At 47.7% G+C, this 23,313-nt stretch overlaps 2 protein-coding genes across 2 annotated transcripts in view; both read right to left on the bottom strand.

Annotated features, from left to right (window-relative positions):
- The window catches only part of LOC144483448 (NACHT, LRR and PYD domains-containing protein 3-like), a 396,724-nt gene that overhangs the window by 317,373 nt on the left and 56,038 nt on the right, over nt 1–23,313 (bottom strand). The gene's annotated exons all lie outside the window — the stretch shown is intronic.
- LOC144483458 (NACHT, LRR and PYD domains-containing protein 3-like) overlaps nt 8,118–23,313 on the bottom strand; it is a 49,876-nt gene continuing 34,680 nt past the window's right edge. The window contains exon 6 of the mRNA XM_078202150.1: nt 8,118–8,134. The gene's annotated coding sequence lies outside the window, so the exon portion shown is untranslated. The remainder of the gene's footprint in view (nt 8,135–23,313) is intronic.

Below are 23,313 nucleotides of genomic sequence, written 5' to 3'. Positions count from 1 at the left end.
TCTCAGTGTCTATTAGACCCCACTCTTTCCTCCATGATCAGTTACAGCATTTTAAGTTCAGATCCCAGAACGTTTTATTTGGGGATTTGAGGAGTGATTTGTTTTCCAGCCTGGCCGAGAATTTGATGCTGTAACTGAAGCCACAATTGAATGATTCTGAGGTCAGATTATGATCCACTGAGACACAGCTGGCTCCGAGCTTCCCTGAAAAATGTCGCTGTTGTGTTCCCGGCCAGATGATTTCTCCGTCTTGTGTCGGCCGGCTGTGCCACAAGGATCTGGACTTTGTTCCCAGATGTTCACAATGTTTATCAATGATTTGGATGTGGGGACATAATGTAATATTTCCAAGTTTGCGGATGACACAAAGCTCGGTGGGAATGTGAGTTGTGAGGAAAATGCAACGTGGCTTCAAGAGGATTTGGACAGACATTGTCTCTCAGTGCCTCTCTCAATCTGGCTCTCTCTTTCTCTCCATAAGACCATAAGACATAGGAGCGGAAGTAAGGCCATTCGGCCCATCGAGTCCACTCCACCATTCAATCATGGTTGATTTCAACTCCATTTACCCGCTCTCTCCCCATAGCCCTTAATTCCTCGAGAAATCAAGAATTTATCAATTTCTGTCTTGAAGACGCTCAACGTCTCGGCCTCCACAGCCCTCTGTGGCAATGAATTCCACAGATCCACCACTCTCTGGCTGAAGAAATTTCTCCTCATCTCTGTTCTAAAGTGACTCCCTTTTATTCTAAGGCTGTGCCCCCGCGTCCTAGTCTCCCCTGTTAATGGAAACAACTTCCCTACGTCCATCCTATCTAAGCCGTTCATTATCTTGTAAGTTTCTATCAGATCTCCCCTCAGCCTCCTAAACTCCAATGAATATAATCCCACGATCCTCAGACGTTCATCGTATGTCAGGCCTACCATTCCTGGGATCATCCGTGTGAACCTCCGCTGGACCCGCTCCAGTGCCAGTATGTCCTTCCTGAGGTATGGGGCCCAAAATTGCTCACAGTACTCCAAATGGGGCCTAACCAGTGCTTTATAAAGCCTCAGAAGTACATCCCTGCTTTTGTATTCCAAGCCTCTTGAGATAAATGACAACATTACATTTGCTTTCTTAATTACGGACTCAACCTGCAAGTTTACCTTTAGAGAATCCTGGACTAGGACTCCCAAGTCCCTTTGCACTTTAGCATTATGAATTTTGTCACCGTTTAGAAAATAGTCCATGCCTCTATTCTTTTTTCCAAAGTGTACGACCTCGCACTTGCCCACGTTGAATTTCATCAGCCACTTCTTGGACCACTCTCCTAAACTGTCTAAATCTTTCTGCAGCCTCCCCACCTCCTCAATACTACCTGCCCCTCCACCTATCTTTGTATCATCGGCAAACTTGGCCAGAATGCCCCCAGTCCCGTCATCTAGATCGTTAATATATAAAGAGAACAGCTGTGGCCCCAACACTGAACCCTGCGGGACACCACTTGTCACCGGTTGCCATTCTGAGAAAGAACCTTTTATCCCAACTCTCTGCCTTCTGTCTGACAGCCAATCGTCAATCCATGTTAGTACCTTGCCTCGAATACCATGGGCCCTTATTTTACTCAGCAGTCTCCCGTGAGGCACCTTGTCAAAGGCCTTTTGGAAGTCAAGATAGATAACATCCATTGGCTCTCCTTGGTCTAACCTATTTGTTATCTCTTCAAAGAACTCTAACAGGTTTGTCAGGCACGACCTCCCCTTACTAAATCCATGCTGACTTGTCCTAATCCGACCCTGCACTTCCAAGAATTTAGAAATCTCATCCTTAACGATGGATTCTAGAATTTTGCCAACAACTGAGGTTAGGCTAATTGGCCTATAATTTTCCATCTTTTTTCTTGTTCCCTTCTTGAACAGCGATTTTCCAATCCTCTGGGACTTTCCCTGACTCCAGTGACTTTTGAAAGATCATAACTAACGCCTCCACTATTTCTTCAGCTATCTCCTTTAGAACTCTAGGATGTAGCCCATCTGGGCCCGGAGATTTATCAATTTTCAGACCTTTTAGTTTCTCTAGCACTTTCTCCTTTGACCCTGTCATCTGTTGGTCTCTGCATCTCTCGCTCTCTCTCTCTCTGGGAATCTGTAAAAACATATCCACTAACATGCACACAGACAGAAACATACACACACACACAAACACACACACACAAACACACACACACACACACACACACACACACACACACACACACACACACACACACACACACACACACACAAACACACACGCATACGCGACTGTGAGAATTGTCACAGATCAATCCCAATATCAGTGAGTAATCTCCAATGCAATAGTTTGTGACCAGGTTGTGCAACATGCATTGAAATGTGGCAATATGGAAGTTGGTTGACTCAGTTGGCTGGACAGCTGGTTTGAGATGCACAAAGTCTCCAACACGTCATGAAAGCCCAACCCTTTCAACCTTTCCCCTGGCCTGAGGTGTGGTAAATCACCGCCAGTGAGTTCTCCCCCTCAAAGGGGAGAGCAGCAGATCGTCATCTGGGACTGTGGTCACTTTCCCTTTACCGATGTTCAACTTTATTTCCCTTCCTCAATTTCTGCTCATCTCCAAGAGACTCGAGTGAAATTCACCCAATCTTTCAACACCAATATTACACACACAATACTGGAGCAATTGGACATTTCACACAACACCCAATAGCTGGTAACAAGACCAAACAAAAACTGTTCCAAACAAGAGTGGTGGCACCAGCTGACCCACACAAATATATAACTTTAAAGGAATATTCGTCTATCCATCCAGCTGACTCTCTTTCTCTGTCTACCTAACAGAGAGATTTTTCAGTGCAGTAACAACTGAAACAGGGTAGAATGTAGGAATAAGAAAGACAGGAACTTGTGTAAAATAAAACTGAGACACAGGTGAGTTGAGTAATGAATGAAACAAGGCCGAACACAGCAGTATCTCCGATGATGCTGAATGTAAGAGAAACAGATCAAATCTATTCCTGGGGAAGTGCAGCAACAGCTTAGAAATTGTCGGGTGTGGTGTAGATAGAGGCATGGCTGCGTGCGTTAATAACCGTGACTTCACTGAGTGCATTGGAAACAGTGACAGAGTTGAGTGAAGCAATAACTAAGTAAAGACCAATTGTAGTATATACAGAGGGATGGCCCCATGCATTAAGAAGAGAAACTGTATCTAGTTTCTAGGGGTGGCGCAGTGGTTAGCACTGCAGCCTCTCAGCGCCAGGGACCCGGGTTCGATTCCCGACTTGCGTCACTGTCTGTGTGGAGTCTGCATGTTCTCCCCGTGTCTGGGTTTCCTCCGAGTGCTCCGGTTTCCTCCCACAGTCTGAAAGACAAGCTGTTCGGTGGATTGGCCATGCTAAATTCTCCCTCAGTGAAGCCGAACAGCGCCGGAGTGTGGCAACTAGGGGATTTTCACAGCAACTTCATTGCAGTGTTAATGTAAGCCTACTTGTGACACTAATAAATAACATTGAAGCTGTATAAAGTGTTATATACACAGATACAGTGCTGAGGTAAAGAGAAACGGAGACATGCTCCACATTCATTACCCAGACATGGTCTAGTTTATTTTTTATAAAGAGTGACATGGTTAAATGCAGTGATAATTTAAGCAGCTTCCCTCCCTAACAGCACTGTGGGTGTACCTACACCACATAGACAGCAGCGGGTTCAAGACGGCAGCTCACCACCACCTTCTCCAGGGCAACTAGGAATGGGCAATAAATGCTGACCTAGCCAGTGACACCCACATCACAAGAATCAATAAATATTCATCGAACCCAGCACATTGTCCAATGAAATATCAATCCATACATGGTATTAATACAGTGAGAACTCAGAAAGGGTTGATTGTAGTGTCCACAGCAGCATGGTGTAATGTAGTATTCACTGAGACAACTGAGCGTATAAACAGCGACTGGGTTGAGTGCAGTGATAACTGGGAAAGGAGCTAATGTCCGGGATTCTCCGGCTGTTCACTCGTGGGGAATTCTCTGCTCTCGTTCCCCTGCCTCTGGTTTCCTGCTAGCGTGAGGTGACTTCAATGGGAAATCCCATTGACAGCGACAGGACCAAAAACTCCCTCTGCGAGTGAACGGTGTGTCACCTCTCACTGCCCAGAAAGCTGCTGAGGGGAGACTGGAGGATCCCAGAAACTATGTTAAAAATAGCCATATTGGCAACAGCAGGAAAATATTACATCCCAAACTCAGTAATATTCACAATGATATTCTCCAATCAGCTGAAGGACAGAATTTACTGATACAAGACCCAGATTGTAATAACTGAAGGAGGTTTAGGGCAGAGATTACTGATACCAGGCCCAGATTGTAATAACTGAGAGGTTAAGGGCAGAGATTACTGATACCAGGCCCAGATTGTAATAACTGAGAGAGGTTTCGGGCAGAGATTACTGATACCAGGCCCAGATTGTAATAATAGAGAGGTTTAGGGCAGAGATTACTGATACCAGGCCCAGATTGTAATAACTGAGAGAGGTTTAGGGCAGAGCTTACTGACAGAAGGCCCAGATTGTAATAACTGAGAGAGTTGTAGGGCAGAGATTACTGATACAGCGCCCAGATTGTAATAACTGAGAGAGGTTTCAGGCAGAGATTACTGATACCAGGCCCAGATTGTAATAACTGAGAGAGGTTTAGGGCAGAGATTACTGATACAAGGCCCAGATTGTAATAACTGAGAGAGGTTTAGGGCAGAGATTACTGATACAAGACCCAGATTGTAATAACTGAGAGAGGTTTAGGGCAGAGATTACTGATACAAGTCCCAGATTGTAATAACTGAGAGAGGTTTCGGGCAGAGATTACTGATACAAGACCCAGATTGTAATAACTGAGAGAGGTTTAGGGCAGAGATTACTGATACAAGTCCCAGATTGTAATAACTGAGAGAGGTTTAGGGCAGAGATTACTGATACAAGACCCAGATTGTAATAACTGAGAGAGGTTTAGGGCAGAGATTACTGATACAAGTCCCAGATTGTAATAACTGAGAGAGGTTTCGGGCAGAGATTACTGATACCAGGCCCAGATTGTAATAACAGAGAGGTTTAGGGCAGAGATTATTGATACAAGGCCCAGATTGTAATAACTGAGAGAGGTTTAGGGCAGAGTTTACTGACACAAGGCCCAGATTGTAATAACTTGAAGAGGTGTAGGGCAGAGATTACTGATACAAGGCCCAGATTGTAATAACTGAGAGAGGTTTTCGGCAGAGATTACTGATACAAGTCCCATAATGTAATAACTGAGAGATGTTTATGGCAGATTATACTGACACAACGCCCAAATTGTAGTAACTGAGAGAGGTTTAGGGCAGAGATTACTGATACCAGGCCCAGATTGTAATAACTGAGAGAGGTTTTGGGCAGAGATTATTGATACAAGGCCCAGATTGTAATAACTGAGAGAGGTTTAGGGCAGAGATTACTGATACAAGCCCCAGATTGTAATAATTGAGAGAGGTTTTGGGCAGAGATTATTGATACAAGCCCCAGATTGTAATAACTGAGAGAGGTTTCGGGCAGAGATTACTGATACAAGCCCCAGACTGTAATAACTGAGAGAGGTTTCGGGCAGAGATTATTGATACAAGGCCCAGATTGTAATAACTGAGAGAGGTTTAGGGCAGAGATTACTGATACAAGGCCCAGATTGTAATAACTGAGAGAGGTTTAGGGCAGAGATTACTGATACAAGCCCCAGACTGTAATAACTGAGAGAGGTTTTGGGCAGAGATTATTGATACAAGTTCCAGATTGTAATAACTGAGAGAGGTTTAGGGCAGAGATTACTGATACCAGGCCCAGATTGTAATAACTGAGAGAGGTTTAGGGCAGAGCTTACTGACACAAGGCCCAGATTGTAATAACTTGAAGAGGTGTAGGGCAGAGATTACTGATACAAGTCCCAGAATGTAATAACTGAGAGAGGTTTAGGGCAGAGATTACTGATACCAGGCCCAGATTGTAATAACTGAGAGAGGTTTAGGGCAGAGATTACTGGTACAAGTCCCAGATTGTAATAACTGAGAGAGGTTTCGGGCAGAGATTACTGATACAAGGTCCAGATTGTAATAACTGAGAGAGGTTTAGGGCAGAGATTACTGATACAAGGCCCATATTGTAATAACCGAGGAGCGGTTTCGGGCAGAGATTACTGATACAAGGCCCAGATTGTAATAACTGAGAGAGGTTTTTGTCAGAGATTACTGATACCAGGTCCAGATTGTAATAACTGAGAGAGGTTTTGGGCAGAAATTACTGATTCCAGGCCCAGATTGTAATAACTGAGAGGTTTCGGGCAGAGTTTACTGATACAAGTCCCAGATTGTAATAACTGAGAGAGGTTTCGGGCAGAGTTTACTGATACCAGGCCCAGATTGTAATAACTGAGAGAGGTTTCGGGCAGAGTTTACGGATACATGATCCCGGCAGGATTTACTGTTTGATAATCCAGCTGTTTGGCCCCGTTATGAGCACACCTTCCATGGCCATCAAGTCCGGAGGTCGGCCTTGAACCCTTGAAGAATGAGAGGCGACCCCATTGAAACAGACTTAAAATTCTTACAGGGTGTGACAGGGTGGATGTAGATTGGATGTTTCCCCTGGCTGGTGAGACTAGAACCAGGGGACACAATCTCAGAATCAGGGGCAGACCATTGAAGACTGAGATGAGGAGGAATTTCTTCACTCAGAGGGTGGTGAATCTTTGGAATTTTCTATCCCAGGGGGATGTGGAAGCCCAATCATTCAGCATGTTCAAGACGCAAATCGATTGTGTGAAATAAAATAGGAATCTGTGTGTGTGTGTGTTTATTTGTGTGTGTGTGTTTGTGTGCATGCGTGTGTGTGTGTGTTTGCGTGTGTGTGTGTTTGCATTTGTGTGTGTGTGTGTGTGCATGCGTGTGTGTGTGTGTGTTTGCGTGTGTGTGTGTGTGTGCGTGGACATGTTTCCGTGTGTGTTTATTACTGTGTGCGTGTGAGTGTTACTGGGTGAGAATATCTGTTTCTGTGTGTTTTCATAGAATCCTAGACTCCTACAGTGCAGAAGGAGGCCATTTGGCCCATTGAGTCTGCACCGACCACAATCCCACTCAGGCCCCATCTCCATAACCCCATGCATTTACCCGAGCTAGTCTCCCTGACGCGGAGGGACAATTTAGCACGGCCAATGCACCCTAACCAGAACGTCTTTCAGACTGTGGGAGGAAACCGGAGCACCCGGAGGAAACCCACGCAGACACGGGGAGAACGTGCAAACTCCGCACAGACAGTGACCCAAAGCGGGGACCGAACCTGAGTCCCTGGCGCTGTGAGGCAGCAGTGCTGTGTTTTTGATGTGTGTGTGTGTGTTTGTGTGTGTGTGTTTATTGTGTTTGTGTGTGTGCTTTTTGTGCGTGTTTTATGTGTGTTTGTGTGTGCGTGCTTTGTGTGTGTGTGTGTTGGTGTGTGCGTGTTTTGTGTGCGTACGTGCCCCATGATCTGTTTGAATGCTGGCGCAGGATCGATGGGCCAAATGGCCTACACCTGCTCCTATTTTCCTTTGAGATTTAAATACATTGACACACATGCACGCTGACACACACACACAGAAAGATATACACAGTGTTGACGTATTTATTCACCACTTAATGTGACTGAATGCTACACATCCCAGTTTACCAAAGACACACAATATTCAGCAGCATTGTAAACAGCGCAGCTGGAAACATCAAATTGGGGATTTGGTTTGAAAAAGGGTCAAAGCCTCTCTTGCTAAAGGCTGTTTGTCTATTGTGCTGACAGTGATACACTGCCATCCTCTGCTGCCTGCTGGACATTGCTCCAGCCGCAGAGAGAGTGAAGTAGATCAGAAACTCACTGGGAGAGAATGCAGCTTCACACAGTATCCATCCAAAATGACAGGAGCATCAGCAACACACACAAGCTCCGTGTGGAGACTGAGAGGGGCTCAGTGTGAAACACAAACCTTCACACTAAACCTGGAAGGACATTGATAAAGAGTTTAAAACAAAACTTCAGCAAATGTTTTGAAACATTTTGGTCCGTGGAAAAGTGCAGTGTGTAAAAAGCTGAAGATGTTTCCATTTCACATCTTCCTGCTTTGGGGAAATGGGAGTTATCTTTGCATTCACAAGGATATGGGGAGGGAGATGTTTGAATGGACATTCAGCTTTTTGGGTGATTAAAGTGTTAATTTGTTTCCAGAAGCTGTTTACAGTGATTGTCCCGAGAGATTGTATTGTTTCAGTGATGTCGACGTCTCCAATACTTCAGACAGACGAAGGAAGCAATTTACAAAAGGAAAGATTGGGGGAATCACTACATTGAAGGTGTGAGGCCTCATCACTCTCTGTCTGGTTTTGTTCTGAAATCTTTACATTTTTAAACACTGAAACCTCTTGCCCTTGTTGGGAATATCACTGCAGTTTGAGAAAAGCAAACACTGATCCCACACTAAACACCGCCCCCCCCAACACAGGACTGAGCAGAGAGTGTGAAATGTGACTGGTGTCAGAGTGGATTGTCAAACAGAAGGGATTTGAAAAATCTCTAAATGATTCATTGATTAAAAACTCTAACATTAATGTCCCGCATCATAAACATCTGCTTCATTATTGTATCTTTCTTTTACAGATCAAGTGATGGGTTGAATTTTGGACGTTGTAGATTTCCCTCAGCTGATTATTAAGATTCCTGATTGACACAAATACAATATCTGCTGTCGGTGACTCCAACAGTGAAATTCTCTCAGTTTATCATTCTGAATCTGTCACTGAGACAATTGTGGGCGGTAGTTCAGTTTTCAGTGTGAAATGTAGAAGGTAACTTTTGTTGTAATGTAATTGTAGTTAATAGTTTTCCTGTAGTTTAAATCTCAGGTATCAATTAATAACTTTTCTCGTTCCTGATTCACAATTGTTCATTTCCCGTGATGTTGAGCTCTGGTTTTCTCTTTCTGGTGTCTGGTACAGCTGTACAGATATTGGGCAGCTCAGAGCGTAGGGGTTCAGATCTCATTGTGAAGCTCAAAGGTCAGATTCACTTTTGTTAACTTTAAAATCAATTTTCCTGTAAAATATTCTCTGAATTTTTAAATAAATATTGAATGGAAAATTAAATCTGACTTTGCCAAACTCTCTTTCTGTATTTCTCTGTTAGTGTGTTTATGTGTGTGTCTCTCTGTCTCTATCTCTCTGTGTATCTGTGTGTCTCTCTGTCTCTGTACTTCTCTGGATCTGTGTCTCTCTCTCTGCCTCTGTGTGTATATCTCTCTATGTATCTGTGTGTGTCTCTCTGTATCTGTCTCTGTGTTTCTCTGTCTCTGTGTGTCTCGATGCTAAGGGCCTAGTATTTCAGGCTCTGAGCGAAGATGACTACATTGAAGGTGTGAGGCCTCATCACTTTCTGTCTGGTTTAGTTTTGTAATGTTTACATGTTTAAACACTGAAACCTCTTGCCCTTGATAAGTTGGGAATATCACTGCAGTTTGAGAAAAGCAAACACTGATCCCGCACTAAACACCCCCCAACACAGGACTGAGCAGAGTGTGTGAAATGTGACTGGTGCGAATGTGGATTGTCTTTTAAAAGTGGGTGAGAAACACTTCATTTTCAAATCTTTACCCTGCTTCTGTAGCGTCTCAGATTCCACCTAATCTGCACATCTTTGGACTGTGGAAGGAAACCGGGACACCCGGAGGAAACCCATGCAGACACAGGGAGAATGTGCAAACTCAACTCCCAACCGAGAATTGAATCCTGGTGCTGTGAGGCAGCAGTGCTAAACACTGTCCACCATGTCGCCCTATCCCATGTATTGGGACGCGGTGAAAAGTATTGTTTCTTGCACGCTACACAGACAAAACATACCATTCATAGAGTCCATTCGGGAGAAGGAGAGGAGAGCGTGCAGAATACAGTGTTGCAGTTACCGATAGGGTATAGAGAAAGATCAGCTTAATGTATGGTAGGTCCACTCAAAAATTAACATTCTGACCAAACACTAAAGCTTTCCACAAAACAAGGCTCACAAATTCAACACCACTTTCCTTTGTCCCCTCTCCCATCATGCTGTGTTCGGAGTCTCTGATCGATGCTAAGGGCCTAGTATTTGAGGCTCTGAGCTGAACCCACAATCTGTCTGATTCTGAGGGAAGATTACTGCCCACTCAGATACAGCTGGCTGCAGTGTCCCCTTGAAATATATCTGTTGTGTAAAGAGCCACATGTTTTTTTTTCCCTGTGCCTGCTGTCCTTAAAGAACTATTGAATAATCTAAACATCCGCATTAATTATCACAGAACAAGGCCAACATGGGGGAATCGAGTATCAGGTTTAAAAGTTTGTTTATTAGTGTCACAAGTAGGGTTACATTAACACTGCAATGAAGTTACTGTGGAAAATCCGTAGTCGCCATGCTCTGGTGCCTGTTTGGGCAACTTGGGGAGAATTTAGCATGGCTGATACACCTAACCAGCGCGTCTTTCGAACTGTGGGAGGAAACCGCAGCACCCGGTGGAAACCCACGCAGACACGGGGAGAATGTACAAACTCCACACTGACAGTGACCCAAGCCAGGAATCAAACCCGGGTCCCTGGCGCTGTGAGGCAGCAGCGCTAACCACTGTGCCGCCCCTCATCGAAACATTGTGCAGTTGTGGAATGCACAGGATCGGAGGGATGTGATAGCACTGGAAAAGGTGCAGAGGAGATTCACCAGGATGTTGCCTGGCCTGGAGAGTTTTAGTTCATAGAATCATAGAACCCCTACAGTCCAGAATGAGGCCATTCGACCCATCAAATCTGCACGGACTCTTACCCAGGCTTACCCCGTAACCCCACGTATGTTCCCGCTAATCCCCCTAACCTATACATCGTGGGACCCTCAGGGCAATTTTGCATGGACAATGCACCCGGAGGAAACCCACGCAGACACGGGGAGAATGTGCAAACTCCACACAGACAGTAACCCGAGGCTGGAATTGAACGCGGGTCCCTGGCGCTGTGAGGCAGCAGTGCTAACCACTGTGCTACCGTGCCGCCACTCGAACTGAAGAGAGATTTTATAGACTGAGGGTGTGATCTTACCACCTGTTGACGCCACACTCCCGCTCAGCGAGGTCGGAGAACCTGGTGACCAGCCAAATCTCCTTTCACTGCAGTGGGATGGGAAAATCCTGCCGGCCTGAACGGTGATAAGAATCCACCCTGGGGTTGTTTTCCGTGGAGCAGAGGAGGCTGAGGGGGAACATGATGGAGGTGGATAAGATTATGAGGGACATCGATAGAGTAGACGGGGAGAAAGCTTTCCCCTTGGTGGTGGGATCAATGACCAGGGGGTATAGATTTAGGGTAAGGGGCAGGAGGTTTACAGGGGATGTGAGGAAAACCTTTTTCACCCAGAGGGTGGTGGGAGTCTGGAACTCTCTGCCTGAAAGGGTGGTGGAGGCAGAGACCCTCAGAACGTTTAAGAAGTGCTTAGCTATGCATTTGCAATGCCAAGGCTTACCAGGCCGTGAGCCAAGTTGGGTGATTTGTCTTTGACCGGCACAGATGCAATGGGCCGAAGGGCCTTTTCTGTTCTCTCGACCTCCATTGCTAAAACACAACCTCACTGACCCAGCTTCTGGTCATCCATCCAAATCTCTCCCTCCACAGCTCGGGGACAAATCCTGCCGCGCAATCTTCCTTTGAAGTGGCTTTGGACATTTCATTCTCCGTGAGGACTTGTCCGGACAGTGGCTGCTGTTGTTGTGTTTGTCTCACTGTCAGCTCAGAAACATGGACAACATGTTAGAAATGGCCGTCTCCCAGTGAGTGTGAGGACAGGGCAGGCTTTGAGCGAGGCCTGGGCCGCTCCCTGAAGGACACAGGGCCACCATTGTGCTTCTTGCTGACAAACAGAAAGCTTTCAGCCCTCTCTCTCTCTCTCTCTCTCGTGTCTCATCTCACTCACATTCTGCCCCTTCCATTCACTCTGTGCTGCTTTCTGGAGGAGGCTGCCAGCTTTATCCGCCACAGAGCATCTGCCAACAAGAACATCAGATGAAACCTTCCATTCCCCAAGTCCCTCTTTCCTCTCTCTGCTCCTCGCTGTTTTTCCGGAGGAAATGGGATGGGAAGCTGATGGGAAAAGATTTGCAGGGCTCCAAGGACAAGGTGGAGCAGTGGGACTGGCTCGATTGCTCTAGCAGAGAGTTGACACCAGCTGAAGTCGGCTGAATGGCCTCCTTCATTCTGTGGCTATTCTATGGTTGACACACAATAGATAGTCAATATCTTTTCCCAAAGGTAGGGGAGTCTAAAACTAGAGGGTTGAAGGTGAGAGGGGGGATATACAAAAGTGTCCAGAGGGGCAATCTTTTCACACAGAGAGTGATGAGCGTCTGGAACAAGCTGCCAGAGGTAGTAGTAGAGACGGACACAATTTTATCTTTAAAAAACGTTTAGACAGTTACATGGGTAAGATAGATGTAGAGGGATATGGGCCAAATGTGGGGAATTGGGTCTAGCTTAGGGGTTAAAAGAAAAAGGGCAGCATGACAAGTTGGGCCAAAGGGCCTGTTTCCATGCTGTAAACATCTATGACACTGTGACAACTTGTCATTTGGGTCTCAACTTCAAGTTTCTAGGTGTCCAGATCACCAACAACCTGTCCTGGTCCCCCCATGCCGACACTATAATTGAGAAAGCCCACCAACACGTCTACTTCTTCAGAAGGCTAAGGAAATTGGGCATGTCAGCTACGACTCTCACCAACTTCTACAGATGCACCATAGAAAGCATTCTTTCTGTGTCACGGCTTGGTCTGGTTTCTGCTCTGTCCAAGACTGCAAGAAATTACAAAAGGTCGTGAATGTAGCCCCGTCCATCACGCAGACGAGCCTCCCATTCATTGACTCTGTCTACACTTCCCGCGGCCTTAGAAAAGCAGCCGGCATAATTAAGGACCTCATGCACACATTCTCTCTTCCACCTTCTTCCGTCAGGAAAAAGATACAAAGTCTGAGATCACGTACCAACCGACTCAAGAACTTCCCTGCTGCCCTCAGACTTTTGAATGGACCTGCTACATATTAGATTTATCTTTCTCTACACCCTACCTATGACTGCAACACTACATTCTGCACCCTCTCTTTTACTTCTCCCCGATGTACTCTATGAACGGTATGTTTTGTCTGTACAGCATACAAGAAACAATACTTTTCACTGTATCCCAATACACGCAACAATAATAAATCAAATCAAATCAAAATCCTCCCAACTCTTTCCTCCATGATAGATCGCAGCATTTAAAGAACACGCCCAGGGCCCAGTGCTGAGTCTGAGGGTATCTGACTACAGTAAGGTGAGTGATACAGGAGGGTCTCACTGTCTGAGGGAGGTGAGTCTTAGCCGGGGGTGCGTGAGTGACCCAGGTTAATCTGACACTCCAGGGACAGTTGGAATGGAGCTTTTCCCCGGGCTGTCCCCTCCCCGTGTCTGCGTGGGTTTCCTCCGGGTGCTCCGGTTTCCTCCCACAGTCTGAAAGATGTGCTGGTTAGGGTGCATTGGCCGTGCTAAATTCTCCCTCAGTGTAACCCGAACAGGCGCCGGAGTGTGGGGACTAGGGGATTCTCACAGTAACTTCATTGCAGTGTTAATGTAAGCCTACTTCTGACACTAATAAATAAACTGAAACTGAAGGTCAAGGTGCTGCTGTGACAATGCACTCTTGTTTAAACACTCTGCAATGCTGAGACTGGGAGAAGTGACCAACAGGGGGCAGCATTGCAGCTTCTGTCCCCCTATTGAAACTGGGATTGTTGCTCCATCTGCTGCACAATCCCAACCCCATCCACTGGGGGCAACCTGGACAATGGCTGCAGACAGACCTCACTGCGCACGCGCCGCAATGACACCCCCACCGACGGCGGCCATTTTGCGTTGCCAAGGGAGACGGCCAGCGGCCATATTCCCTTGCCAAGGGAGGCGGCGGCGGCGACCATCTTGCGGTTGCCAGGGGAGACGGCATCGATGCGGCGGCGTCCCGCGCGCTGACCTCTGGGAGCATTCCCGTCCCGCACATGCGCACAGGCAGCCCCCGGGAGCGTTACAGCGACGCCTGGTGGCCGGGAAGGGCAATAGCAGCAGCACAGTCTCTGCCCAAAGGCTTCCCCAGTTCAGCTGCTCAGAGACACTGGGAATGTCTTCAAGTGGAAACTTCAGCTTCTCACATTCACCCCCTGTGTTCAGTCATTGTTTCCTAGGCAACCTCTGTAGTCACATCACAAACAACCTGTTCACATTGAAGGCCATGGCAATCTGGACCATTCGGCTTCAAAGACATTGAGCTTTGAAACTTCAATTGAAATGTTGGAGATGAGAGTTTATCGATGCAAGTCATGTTGCATGTGGAACGCTCATGATGCCACAATTAGAGCGGTGCAGACATCTCACAGGGTTGTGTGACTGGAGGAGATGTCAGAGACGGGCTGGTTAAATATAGAGGGACACGGTCTGAAGCTAGGTTTTGGGTAAAAGATGGCAGTAATGTTGTGACATTAATTTAGCTTCAGGTAGTTGCTGGGGAGGGGGATAGAGAGGTTGGGGAGTGAGGTTTGTATTGGACCAAATAGTTTGCTTTTATCACGAGACGGCGATTTCATGGTCATTATTCCGGAACCTACGTTGTGTAAGGTGACCATGAAATTGTCGTCTGGTGTCATGAACCTCGGCTAACACTCGACAAAATACAGACTATTCCGCATTCCCCACCATAACGATGAACATGTCTGTCAAGCTGCAGCGGGAGGGAGTGAACTCCCAGGCGGAGTTGCATGTCTCACATCACAGGTTGAGTGAATCTAACAACTCAAATGAAAGGGAGTGAATTGTGAAATTCCATTGGGAATTTAGGTCGGCAATTGTTGAAATATAGACTGATTTAATAAAACTTCACGAGAAAACACACATGAATCTGATTATTAACTGGCTTTAACAGCACTTAATTGTGAATAAATACAGTTATACAGGTTGTAAAAAGAGGAATATTCGCACCAATTACTGAGCAGCAGGATTAACCTTTTATTTACAAGACTCAATCGCATATAAAACACGTCACGTGGAACAGATTTAACTTAAAACTAGCGCAGACCAGACAACAGAATCAAGCTAATTGTAAATGAAAATCACAGATAATACGAATGTAACTCCCCTCCCTCCTGTATTTTGTAGTTTGTGTCCAGCTCCTCTCCCCTCCACCCCCTCCACCACCCCCCGGGGGTCACTGTCCCCCGAGTCTTCAATCTCCAACAGTGCTCTTGCTCTCTTGCCGCCAGTTGTGGACATTTGCCTTCACTTGTCCTTTTCCTGGGGCACAAACACCTTGGTGGAGCGGGACAGCAGCTTCTGGCCACTGCTGCCATCTGGCCGCTGATCTTTCCCATGACTCCTTCAGCAATTGGAGCAAACTCCTCAAGACCAGAGAGATTGCGTCTGCGTTGACAGTTGAGACAAAGAACCAGGAGCTCCTCTTCCAGCGGATCACTTGTTTCTGCAACAACTTCCTTCTCATAAACTCTGTCAGCAAAGAGCCAGCCAAGATCTAGAAGCTCCTCTGGTGGATGGTCAGCGTATGTTTCTGTGTCTTCATTATCTCTGTTCCAGCCCGTCTGAGAAAGGAAGGTGAGAGACCTGCAATCTCCTCCTCTGGTCCAGTGGTTACCGGCTGCTCCAACCTTCTTGTGTAGAGCCAGGTTCAGTTATTTTCTCACTCAACGGGCCGATGAACAGATATTGGAAAGAAAAAGATTGGCACAACATTAAACATGAGTTCAAAAATAAAGCTCAGATATAAACAGAAACATCTTGCTGAGCAATGAACACAATTTTGAAGCAATAAATTGATAATGTTAAAACATGAGTAATAAATAATGATGACCATTCGCACTCTCACACATTCTCTCGCACACACACACACACTCTCTCGCACACACACACGCTCTCTCATGCACACACACTCTCACACTCACATACTCTCTCACACACACGCTCTCTGGCACACACTCTCTCTCGCACAGTCTTGCACACACCCTCTGTCGCACACACTTTCTCTCACACTCTCACACTCACACACTCTCTCTCACACTCTCACACACTCTCTCGCACACACACACACTCACACGTGGACACTCTGTCACATGCACACACATCACTCTCACACTCACACGCACTCCCTCTCACACACACTCCCTCTCACACGCACTCCCTCTCACACGCACTCCCTCTCACACGCACTCCCTCTCACACGCACTCCCTCTCACACATGCACACTCACACACACACAATCAAGCACACTCTCAGGCACACACTCTCTTACGCCCACACTGTCACACACACACACTCTCTCCCACACACTCTTTCAGACAAACTCACACGCACACACACACACACTCTCACGCGCACTCTCTCTCACGCACACTCTCTCTCGCGCACACTCTCTCGCTCACATGCACACACTCTCTGTCACACGCACACACACATACTCTCTCTCTCACACGCTCTACCTCACACGCACACTCTTTCTCAGACACACTCTCTCTCACACACACACACTCTCTCACACTGACTCCAGTCCCTCAACACTCTCTCTCCCAGACGCAAACATACCAGCTCTCTCACACACACACCCTCCTCTTTCTCTCTCACACAAATATGCACGCATGCGCAGACACAGACACACACACTTCCCTCCCTATCTTACATTTACACACACATGCCAAAAATTGACACAGTACTCTCTCTCACATACACACACTCCACACTATCTCTCTCTCTCTCACACACACACTCACACACATACACTCCTCTTTCATTCTTTCACACACACATCTTGTTTCGCTCACACATACAGGCTCACACACAGACTCCTCTCTCACACACACAAACACAGCGCTCCATACTGTCTCTCACACACCACACTCTCCTCTTACACACACAAACTGTGAATGTGTGTGTGAGAGAGACAAGAGTTGCAATGTGTGTGATCGAGAGTGTGAAAGGAGAGTGTGTGTGTGAGAGACAGAGTAGAGCTGATATCTCTGTGTGTGAGAGAGGAGAGAGAGATTGGAATCAGTGTGTGAGCGTACATGTGTGAGAGAAACAAAGTGTGTGGGTGTGCGATAGAGAGTTGAGTGCTTCCATGTGTGAGTCAGAATGATGGGTGTGAGTGAGAGAGGGGGGAGAGATTCTGTGTATAGGGGTGTGTGTGTGATATAAAGAAAGACTCTCCTCCTTGCTCACACACAAACAGACACACACTAACAAGCTGATCCCCAGTGTCCCTACCCAACCCGGCGCGCAGCACGGACTGGCCCCCCCCACACTCACTCTGTCATCTCTCTCTCACACAGACACACCTCTTTCTTTATTCCACACACACACACACAGCCATACACACTGAATCCCTCTCACTCACATCCCTCATTCTGACACATACATGCGCTCACCTCTCTATCACACACACACACAGTGTTTCTCTCACACATGTCTGCTCACAAACTGATCCCAATCTCACTCCTCTCTCACACACACACACACACACACACACATAAAGATACCAGCTCTCCTCTATCTCACACACATTCACACTCTCACTCACACACACATTACAACTCTTGTCTCTCTCTCACACACAGACATTCACACTGACTCCACTCTATCTCACAGACACGTACACTCTGACAATTTCTCTATTTCACACACACAGACTCCAGTCCCTCACCTCCCTCTCTTACACACGCAAACATACCAGCTCTCTCACACACACACACACAGCCTCCTCTTTCTCTCTCTCACACACACACAGCCTCCTGTTTCTCTCTCACACACACACACAGCCTCCTCTTTCTCTCTCACACACACACACACAGCCTCCTCTCTCTCTCACACACACACAGCCTCCTCTTTCTCTCTCACACACACACACAGCCTCCTCTTTCTCTCTCACACACACACACAGCCTCCTCTCTCTCTCACACACACACAGCCTCCTCTTTCTCTCTCACACACACACACAGCCTCCTCTTTCTCTCTCTCACACACACAGCCTCCTCTTTCTCTCTCTCACACACACACAGCCTCCTCTTTCTCTCACTCACACACACACAGCCTCCTCTTTCTCTCTCTCTCACACACACACAGCCTCCTCTTTCTCTCTCTCACACACACACAGCCTCCTCTTTCTCTCTCTCACACACACAGCCTCCTCTTTCTCTCTCTCACACACACAGCCTCCTCTTTCTCTCTCTCACACACACACAGCCTCCTCTTTCTCTCTCTCTCACACACACACAGCCTCCTCTTTCTCTCTCTCACACACACACAGCCTCCTCTTTCTCTCTCTCACACACACACAGCCTCCTCTTTCTCTCTCACACACACACAGCCTCCTCTTTCTCTCTCTCACACACACAGCCTCCTCTTTCTCTCTCTCTCACACACACAGCCTCCTCTTTCTCTCACACACACACACAGCCTCCTCTTTCTCTCTCTCACACACACACACAGCCTCCTCTTTCTCTCTCACACACACACAGCCTCCTCTTTCTCTCTCACACACACACAGCCTCCTCTTTCTCTCTCACACACACACACAGCCTCCTCTTTCTCTCTCACACACACACAGCCTCCTCTTTCTCTCTCTCACACACACACACAGCCTCCTCTTTCTCTCTCACACACACACACACAGCCTCCTCTTTCTCTCTCACACACACACAGCCTCCTCTTTCTCTCTCACACACACACACAGCCTCCTCTTTCTCTCTCTCACACACACACAGCCTCCTCTTTCTCTCTCACACACACACAGCCTCCTCTTTCTCTCACACACACACACACACAGCCTCCTCTTTCTCTCTCTCACACACACAGCCTCCTCTTTCTCTCTCCCACACACACACACAGCCTCCTCTTTCTCTCTCTCACACACACAGCCTCCTCTTTCTCTCACACACACACACAGCCTCCTCTTTCTCTCTCTCACACACACAGCCTCCTCTTTCTCTCTCACACACACACACACAGCCTCCTCTTTCTCTCTCTCTCACACACACACAGCCTCCTCTTTCTCTCTCACACACACACACACAGCCTCCTCTTTCTCTCTCACACACACACACAGCCTCCTCTTTCTCTCTCTCACACACACACACAGCCTCCTCTTTCTCTCACACACACACACACAGCCTCCTCTTTCTCTCTCACACACACACAGCCTCCTCTTTCTCTCTCTCACACACACACAGCCTCCTCTTTCTCTCTCACACACACACACAGCCTCCTCTTTCTCTCACACACACACACAGCCTCCTCTTTCTCTCTCACACACACACAGCCTCCTCTTTCTCTCTCTCTCACACACACAGCCTCCTCTTTCTCTCTCACACACACACACAGCCTCCTCTTTCTCTCTCACACACACACACAGCCTCCTCTTTCTCTCTCTCACACACACACACACAGCCTCCTCTTTCTCTCTCACACACACACAGCCTCCTCTTTCTCTCTCTCACACACACACAGCCTCCTCTTTCTCTCTCTCACACACACACAGCCTCCTCTTTCTCTCTCTCTCACACACACAGCCTCCTCTTTCTCTCTCACACACACACACAGCCTCCTCTTTCTCTCTCACACACACACAGCCTCCTCTTTCTCTCTCTCACACACACACAGCCTCCTCTTTCTCTCTCTCACACACACACAGCCTCCTCTTTCTCTCTCTCTCACACACACAGCCTCCTCTTTCTCTCTCACACACACACACAGCCTCCTCTTTCTCTCACACACACACAGCCTCCTCTTTCTCTCTCTCTCACACACACAGCCTCCTCTTTCTCTCTCTCACACACACAGCCTCCTCTTTCTCTCTCTCACACACACAGCCTCCTCTTTCTCTCTCTCACACACACACAGCCTCCTCTTTCTCTCTCACACACACACACAGCCTCCTCTTTCTCTCACACACACACAGCCTCCTCTTTCTCTCTCTCTCACACACACAGCCTCCTCTTTCTCTCTCTCACACACACAGCCTCCTCTTTCTCTCTCTCACACACACAGCCTCCTCTTTCTCTCTCTCACACACACACAGCCTCCTCTTTCTCTCTCTCACACACACACAGCCTCCTCTTTCTCTCTCACACACACACAGCCTCCTCTTTCTCTCTCTCACACACACACAGCCTCCTCTTTCTCTCTCACACACACACAGCCTCCTCTTTCTCTCTCTCACACACACACAGCCTCCTCTTTCTCTCTCACACACACACAGCCTCCTCTTTCTCTCTCACACACACACAGCCTCCTCTTTCTCTCTCACACACACACAGCCTCCTCTTTCTCTCTCTCACACACACACACAGCCTCCTCTTTCTCTCTCACACACACACACAGCCTCCTCTTTCTCTCTCTCACACACACACACAGCCTCCTCTTTCTCTCTCTCACACACACACACAGCCTCCTCTTTCTCTCTCACACACACACACAGCCTCCTCTTTCTCTCTCTCACACACACACAGCCTCCTCTTTCTCTCTCTCACACACACACAGCCTCCTCTTTCTCTCTCTCACACACACACAGCCTCCTCTTTCTCTCTCTCACACACACAGCCTCCTCTTTCTCTCTCACACACACACAGCCTCCTCTTTTTCTCTCACACACACACACAGCCTCCTCTTTCTCTCTCTCTCACACACACACAGCCTCCTCTTTCTCTCTCTCACACACACACACACAGCCTCCTCTTTCTCTCTCACACACACACAGCCTCCTCTTTCTCTCTCACACACACACAGCCTCCTCTTTCTCTCTCTCACACACACACAGCCTCCTCTTTCTCTCTCTCACACACACACAGCCTCCTCTTTCTCTCTCTCACACACACACACAGCCTCCTCTTTCTCTCTCTCTCACACACACACAGCCTCCTCTTTCTCTCTCACACACACACAGCCTCCTCTTTCTCTCTCTCACACACACACAGCCTCCTCTTTCTCTCTCTCACACACACACAGCCTCCTCTTTCTCTCACACACACACACAGCCTCCTCTTTCTCTCTCTCACACACACACAGCCTCCTCTTTCTCTCACACACACACACAGCCTCCTCTTTCTCTCTCTCTCACACACACAGCCTCCTCTTTCTCTCTCACACACACACACAGCCTCCTCTTTCTCTCTCACACACACACACAGCCTCCTCTTTCTCTCTCTCTCACACACACAGCCTCCTCTTTCTCTCTCTCACACACACAGCCTCCTCTTTCTCTCTCTCACACACACAGCCTCCTCTTTCTCTCTCTCACACACACACACAGCCTCCTCTTTCTCTCTCACACACACACAGCCTCCTCTTTCTCTCTCTCACACACACACAGCCTCCTCTTTCTCTCTCACACACACACAGCCTCCTCTTTCTCTCTCACACACACACACACACAGCCTCCTCTTTCTCTCTCACACACACACACAGCCTCCTCTTTCTCTCTCTCACACACACACAGCCTCCTCTTTCTCTCTCTCACACACACACAGCCTCCTCTTTCTCTCACACACACACACACACAGCCTCCTCTTTCTCTCTCTCACACACACACAGCCTCCTCTTTCTCTCACACACACACACAGCCTCCTCTTTCTCTCTCACACACACACAGCCTCCTCTTTCTCTCTCACACACACACACACACAGCCTCCTCTTTCTCTCTCACACACACACACAGCCTCCTCTTTCTCTCTCTCACACACACACAGCCTCCTCTTTCTCTCTCACACACACACACAGCCTCCTCTTTCTCTCTCTCACACACACACAGCCTCCTCTTTCTCTCACACACACACACAGCCTCCTCTTTCTCTCACACACACACACAGCCTCCTCTTTCTCTCTCACACACACACAGCCTCCTCTTTCTCTCTCTCACACACACACAGCCTCCTCTTTCTCTCTCACACACACACACAGCCTCCTCTTTCTCTCTCTCACACACACACAGCCTCCTCTTTCTCTCTCACACACACACACACACACAGCCTCCTCTTTCTCTCTCTCACACACACACAGCCTCCTCTTTCTCTCTCTCACACACACACAGCCTCCTCTTTCTCTCACACACACACACACACACAGCCTCCTCTTTCTCTCTCTCACACACACACAGCCTCCTCTTTCTCTCACACACACACACACACAGCCTCCTCTTTCTCTCTCTCACACACACACACACACAGCCTCCTCTTTCTCTCTCTCACACACACACAGCCTCCTCTTTCTCTCTCACACACACACACAGCCTCCTCTTTCTCTCTCTCACACACACACAGCCTCCTCTTTCTCTCACACACACACACACACACAGCCTCCTCTTTCTCTCTCTCACACACACACAGCCTCCTCTTTCTCTCTCACACACACACACAGCCTCCTCTTTCTCTCTCTCTCACACACACAGCCTCCTCTTTCTCTCACACACACACACACACACAGCCTGCTCTTTCTCTCTCTCACACACACACAGCCTCCTCTTTCTCTCACACACACACACACAGCCTCCTCTTTCTCTCTCTCACACACACAGCCTCCTCTTTCTCTCTCACACACACACAGCCTCCTCTTTCTCTCTCACACACACACACACAGCCTCCTCTTTCTCTCTCTCACACACACACAGCCTCCTCTTTCTCTCTCACACACACACACAGCCTCCTCTTTCTCTCTCACACACACACACAGCCTCCTCTTTCTCTCTCACACACACACCCAGCCTCCTCTTTCTCTCACACACACACACAGCCTCCTCTTTCTCTCTCTCACACACACACAGCCTCCTCTTTCTCTCTCACACACACACAGCCTCCTCTTTCTCTCTCACACACACACACAGCCTCCTCTTTCTCTCTCTCACACACACACAGCCTCCTCTTTCTCTCACACACACACACACAGCCTCCTCTTTCTCTCTCTCACACACACAGCCTCCTCTTTCTCTCTCTCACACACACACAGCCTCCTCTTTCTCTCACACACACACACACAGCCTCCTCTTTCTCTCTCTCACACACACACAGCCTCCTCTTTCTCTCTCTCACACACACAGCCTCCTCTTTCTCTCTCTCACACACACACAGCCTCCTCTTTCTCTCAGACACACACACACAGCCTCCTCTTTCTCTCTCTCACACACACACAGCCTCCTCTTT

The sequence above is a fragment of the Mustelus asterias genome, unplaced genomic scaffold, assembly GCF_964213995.1.
Source record: "Mustelus asterias unplaced genomic scaffold, sMusAst1.hap1.1 HAP1_SCAFFOLD_69, whole genome shotgun sequence".
NCBI lineage: Eukaryota > Metazoa > Chordata > Chondrichthyes > Carcharhiniformes > Triakidae > Mustelus > Mustelus asterias.
This window is presented reverse-complemented; position numbering and strand designations above follow the sequence as displayed.